This window comes from Ochotona curzoniae, unplaced genomic scaffold (genome assembly GCF_017591425.1).
Source record: "Ochotona curzoniae isolate NIBS_2020 unplaced genomic scaffold, NIBS_Ocur_1.0 scaffold_4701, whole genome shotgun sequence".
NCBI classification, from domain to species: domain Eukaryota; kingdom Metazoa; phylum Chordata; class Mammalia; order Lagomorpha; family Ochotonidae; genus Ochotona; species Ochotona curzoniae.
In genome coordinates this window covers 13,182,018-13,187,788 of record NW_024467122.1, presented here as the reverse complement: position 1 = coordinate 13,187,788, position 5,771 = coordinate 13,182,018, and positions in this window count along the sequence as shown.

Below are 5,771 nucleotides of genomic sequence, written 5' to 3'. Positions count from 1 at the left end.
TCCTTGCTCAGCTATGGGGGTGTGGGCTCCCAAGTAGTGCCTTAAGTGCTAAGCCAACCTTTTAACAGGGAGAAGGATTCTGTCTTGTCTGGCAGCCAGCTTCCCAGGGGCCCCGGGTGTTTCCCCCTGTGGCTTTCCCCAATAGAGGAAGACTGGGAGAGGTGATGGCTAGGCCTGCCTCCTCTCTCCTGGGCTTGAAACTAGAAACACACACACACACACACACACAGCCCAACATTTTTACATCCAGTGTGGGAGGAAAAAAAAGCACCACCAGGGCCCTGCGTTCCCATCATTGCACTTGTCCCCAGCCTCTGGTGTCCCTGTCATTTAGCGCCAGCTCCCGCCTTGTCCTGTGTGTGTTACAGCCAGGGATCCTGGAGAATTTTCCGGTAGCTTGTGGGGAGACAAGGGAAGGGCACTTGGTTGCTTAGCTGAGAGCAATCACTTTAATCTCTGTGAGAAGTTGCCATATGCAGCTGCTCTGAGAGGCCACCGGCTCTGGGGACCCCTTACTCCTTCCCACCTTGGCCCCCCCTCATACCCAGCCTACCTCCTCCGCTATGGAGCCTTCAGTTCTGCACCCCCTGATCCTTGAGCCGGTCCTGGGAGGGTGTGGCTGGTGCCTTCCATGGAGAGTCTCCCATCTCTCCTATACTCTTCCTTCCCTTCTATCCGCATGAAATAATCTAGGTTTTCCTCATGCTCATTAACAACAAGAAGGTATTGTTGATGAGAGTACTTTGACGTTTGCAACAGAATTGATCAGTAGGTACAGATTTCCCACATTTCTACTCCCTCCCTGCCCTCCTGGGTGCACACCGCCCTCACTGCCTACAGCCCTGCCCGACTCTACACTCTACACTGATGACTCCATACTGATAAGTCACCGCCACCCGGTGTTCACAGCTCCATGAAGCTTCCCTCCTGCTATTGCTCTGTCTGTGCATTCAGACAAACGTATAACAACAGGAACCCACTGTTACACAATCATGCAAGAAGCTTCCACTAGCCTAGAAGTCTCTTCTTGCCCCTGTACTGGCCCAGCTCTTGTGGACCATGACCCTTTCCGAATCCCACACCTACAGGAACCAGGAGAATGCTCAAATGTTTGCCAGTCAGGCCTCTAAACCCAGGATACCCCGTTCTACAGCTACGGAATAAGTAAGCCATGTAAAATGCAGTGGATTCCCCCCCTCCCCTTTCTCAGGAAAACTCAGCTAACTCTTTAACCTGGTCCAGAAGTCCACAGCCCAGTACCCAGCAGCCTTCTTTTCCCTTATCTTGTAGGGTCAATGTAAGGCTGGGCAGAGCTGAGCCCCCTGTGGGCAGAAGTGAGTCTGATGTGTGGGCTCTGCAGCCAAAGCAGGTAAAGTGTGTGGGCACAAGGATGCCTGGGGGAGGGATTGCTAAAGGGATGTTGCAGGCAAGTTTCCCCACCAAGCAGGGGCTGGAGAGCTGGGCTGGACATCACATTTTTCTCCCTGGTTGCCGTGGGAGAGATGGAGCTCTTCTCTGGTCCCCTGCTAAGGCCTGGCCAACCCTCCACCCTTCCGGAACCCTTCCTATTGTGGGTCCAATTTGTCTTGAGGATGAAAGGCAGGGGCACCCTATGCCAGGGTTTCTGCATTCCCATATCCCATGCTTCCAGATAGCCACAACTGGCCTTTGGGTCTGATTCCATGATGTTACTGTTTGCTGGTAAGCTGTAGTGAGGCTTTATTTGGAAATTGCGCTCAAAAAGTTCCCCCAAGCCTTCCAAGAAAGGGAAAAGTTTATGGTCATCCCTTGTTTTGGGTCCAAATTTCCCTCCTGGCTCAGGAGAAACCGCATCCTTCCAGGCTCGATGCCAATCTCCTGTGAGTGGAGGATTCTGATGGCACCATCGGGCTTCCGTGCTCATGTTCATCGCCTGCGAGGGATGCCGCTTGTGGGTTGGGGTCAACCACCAAGGGAACTGATTGGTAGCAACCAAGAGATAGCAGAAATATAGTCCAGGAACCTTGTCTCAGAGACTTTCCCACTGCACAGCAGCCGCTCCAAGGTTGCTACTCTGCGGGGACACACTGATCTGCTTCTTTGAGTATGTCCTTGGCAGATAAGTGGGGTTTTGTCCATAATGAAGACCATGCAGGACCCAACCTTGGACTCCAAACATTTAGCAGCTGTACAGAGAGCATGCTTGGCCGAGTTTGCCCCCCAGTCATTCACACCCCATAGTTGGACAGATCCAGCTGCACATCAAAGCTCTCCTCTGGTGCCTGGCATCCAGGACTCGCCCTCTGCTCAGGATGTTTCTATGTCTGTGCTCTGTGGCCCCTCTTGTCACTGTCAGCCCTGTAGAGTCTCCTGAGGTGCTGGAGGAGGATGCCCAGGCTCAAGGATGAGTGAGGCTGAGCATCACTGGTGCTTCAGCGGTCTCCCTGTATCCCTCTCGTCACACAGGGATGGGATCACTGTATGAGCTCGTGAGCTCTGTGCACACCGAACATGCGTGGGAGCCCAGTGGAGACCGAGAGACTGCCAGCACAACACTGCGTCTCACAGGGCTTGGTCCTCCTGTGGCTGGTCTCAAGGCTGGGCACCGTGGTGTCACTATGCCCATGATGCTGCTGGTCCCTAGTTACTGGGCAGACCCTGGCCAACCTGGGTATTACACGCTTTGCTCTATAAGGTCAGGGCCTTCCAGGTATGCAGTGGCAGTCAGCCCCTATGCCCCAGGAGTTCATGGAGGCATCCATGCAAAGGAGGCTGATTTTGGTTCCCCTGTTATACTGTAGGTGGAGCTGAGAGCATCTACTGCCTGCGATCTCTTCGCGGTACCCGTGTCACTGTTGTGTCTGGGGTAGCTGCTGTGTCTGTGTGCGCTTGTTTCTACTTGTGCATGTGTTTGTGGGTAGTGTGTACTTATTGTCGTATGTGGTTCCTGCTTATGGGTGCTGTGTGTGTGTGTGTGTGTGTGCAGTTGGTGTGTAAACTGCATCTTTCTGTGTGGTGTCAGCTTGTGATGTGTGTGTGCTTCTGTGTGTTTGTGTTTCTCCGTGTGGGTACTTGATGGTGAGCAGTGTGGGTGCGTGTGCGTGCATGAGCTTGCGTGCCTGTGTGTGCTGTATGAGAGAGAATGGCTTTGAGTATGGCCCTAGGAGAAAGGGGGAAAAGTAGATTAAAGTTTATCCACACTAGCGGAGAACTGCTAACTCACAGAGCAGAATATTCACTCAGCGTGCATGGCCTCAGTTTCTGACCCAGGGAAAATCCTGTTAAAGTTCTTGGCCGCCGCAGCCTTTTATGTAGGGGAGCCTGGACGTGGCGCCCAGTAGGAGCGAGCAGACTGGGAAGCGCTCAGGCGCTCTGGACTTGTGCCAGAGCCGGTTTTCTGCGGCGAGCCTTCCCCACAAACCCACCGTTTGCCTGCCGGCCTCGGGGTGGGCAAGCCGCGGCCCCAGTCCTCCCGGTCCTAGCAGGGACGTCTATGGGCGTGGCCGGGCAGGTGGGCGGGCAGGTGGGCGGAGGAGCGGCGGCAACCCGTCCCGCCCCTCAGGGCCGCGCGCCCCTCCGACGGTCCTGCCCCTTGGGCTTGTGCTCCGTTCAGCCTGCGGAACCGTCGGTTGGGACCTGAAACTTCAAGTCTCCAGGTAAAACGGATTGCGCTGCTCGTCGGGAAGGAGTAGGTAATGAGCTTGCCTCCCCCGGGGGCTCCGGGGAGCTGGCAGGGCTTTGAGGAAGCCTGTGTCCAGTTGCTGCTGTGTGAAGCCAAGCAGCCAAGCAAGCTCCTACGGGGGAAGCTGTGTGCAAACCCTGGGGGACTGGGAGCGGCGAGGTGAGAACAGCGCACCCCCTAGGGCGCTGCCTAGGGTCTTGAGAAGGGGAACGAGATGTTCAGACAGTAAACGTCCAACTCTAACTACTCAAACTCGGGGGCTGCCGGATGGGGCAGTCAGGCGTCCCGGAGGAATGGAATGCACTGGAGTGAAAACATTAAATCCCTCAAAGCCGCTTCCTTCACTCTGGGCACACACAGAGAAACAAACGGGCTTTCATACAGCCAGCGCTTTCCCAGGGCAGCGCTGTGCCACGCAGGTGTCTCCACCTGCGGCCATTGTGCACACATTTCCAGAGCCAGACCACTGCCAGGGATCCAGGACAAGTGCTCGGTGCTCCTACCCATCAGAGGGTATCTTCTTGCTTGCAAAGCTCCCCAGGTGCCTGGAAGAGCATGCAGCGCCCTTTGGGGTAGCACTGACCTAGACTGGGGTGACTGTTCCACAACCGGTAGGTCTAGGGTCAGTGATTTTGGGGGGACAGAATGCAGCAGTCTGCTAGTGGCTGTGGGCAGCTGCTGTCTGCCTAAGCCAGCTGGGGGAATGACACTTGCTGAGCTGTCCAGATCAGATGTGTGTGGCGTGTGCTGTCCAGGGCCTGGGGCAGTGAAGCCTGGGGGGCTTGAAGGCAGCCGGTGACTTTAATGTTCACAGAAGAGCTAGTGTGCCAGTGAGAGCTCTGGGTGGGCTCTGAAGGACAGAGCCGAAACTGCCTGGCATTACACATCTAGTTTTTCAACACTTGAATGCAGGTGTCGCCATCAGGTATGAAGTGTGTGTGTGTGTGGGGGGGGGGCAGTGATTATGAGCAGAAGTTCCAAAAGTTTTATCACGGATGAGAGCAAAGGCCAGGGTTATCCCTTTTTTGGAAAAAGCCATAGCCCCAATGACGGCTAGCTCAACACTGGGAGCTGTGGGAGAGGAAGGCTGGTTGTCCCTGGAGACCACTGGTTCTCCATTGCTTTTTCTTCTTATGTTTTTATTTTCAAGATTTATTTATTTCAAAGGCAGAACAACTGGGGGGAGGGCAGGGAAAAACACCCTCCCTCTGCTGGTTTACTTCCATCTGCATAGCCTAAGCTAGGCTACAACGAAGCCAAGAGCCAGGACCTGCAGCCTGGTTTCCCACACTGATTGTAGGGTCCTAGGCATGGAGCTGCCTTCAGCTGCCGAGATGCTGGGTTGGAAGCAGGGTAGCCAGGACTGGAACTGGCACTTTATACTTGATCTTAGCCAAAAGGCTGAGAAGTGATTGGAACTGGCACTTTAATACGGATTGTGGACATGTCAAGTGGTGGATATTGTAATGCATGACAGCACTGGTTCCCTGGGTCTCGGTTTCTATGCTGTTTGACCAGGGGACAGGGAAAGGGTTGAAGCTGGAGGACATGTGTCAGGAGTGGCTACCTGGCCAGGTGATCTGCACGGTGGGGGTGAGTTATGGAGTGGGGGCATGCGGAGCTGGCAATGATGAGTGGTTGGTGGATGCATGGCAGGATCCCATGGGCATATGGGAAGGGTTTAAGGCTTCTGTGTGTGTGTGTGTGTGTGTGTGGCCGGGGGAGGTGGTGTGGGGTGGAGTTTGAGCACACTCTGAGTGCAGGGAGACAAGAGGCTTCTTGTCCCCAGGTGAGGAGGTGTCCTCTTTGGAGAGGGAAGAGAAGGGGCATTCCCTGTCATGAGAGGAAGGGGCTTGCCACAGAGAGCGAGAATGGGAATGCTGTGTGGAGAACCTGGAGCCTGGAGGTGGAGTAGCAGCGGAAGCAGGGGCCCCTGCCCTGTGTATTGCCCATATATATGTTGGAGATAGGAGATGCCACACACCCAGTCTCCCTTGCTCCCTCCAGAGGCTAGTGGCTAGTTATGCCTGCCAACGTGCTAGGTCTGCCAGAGTTCATATTTAGGTCTTTATCATTGCTGCCAATTGTCCTGCCCAGCAAAGATCACAAA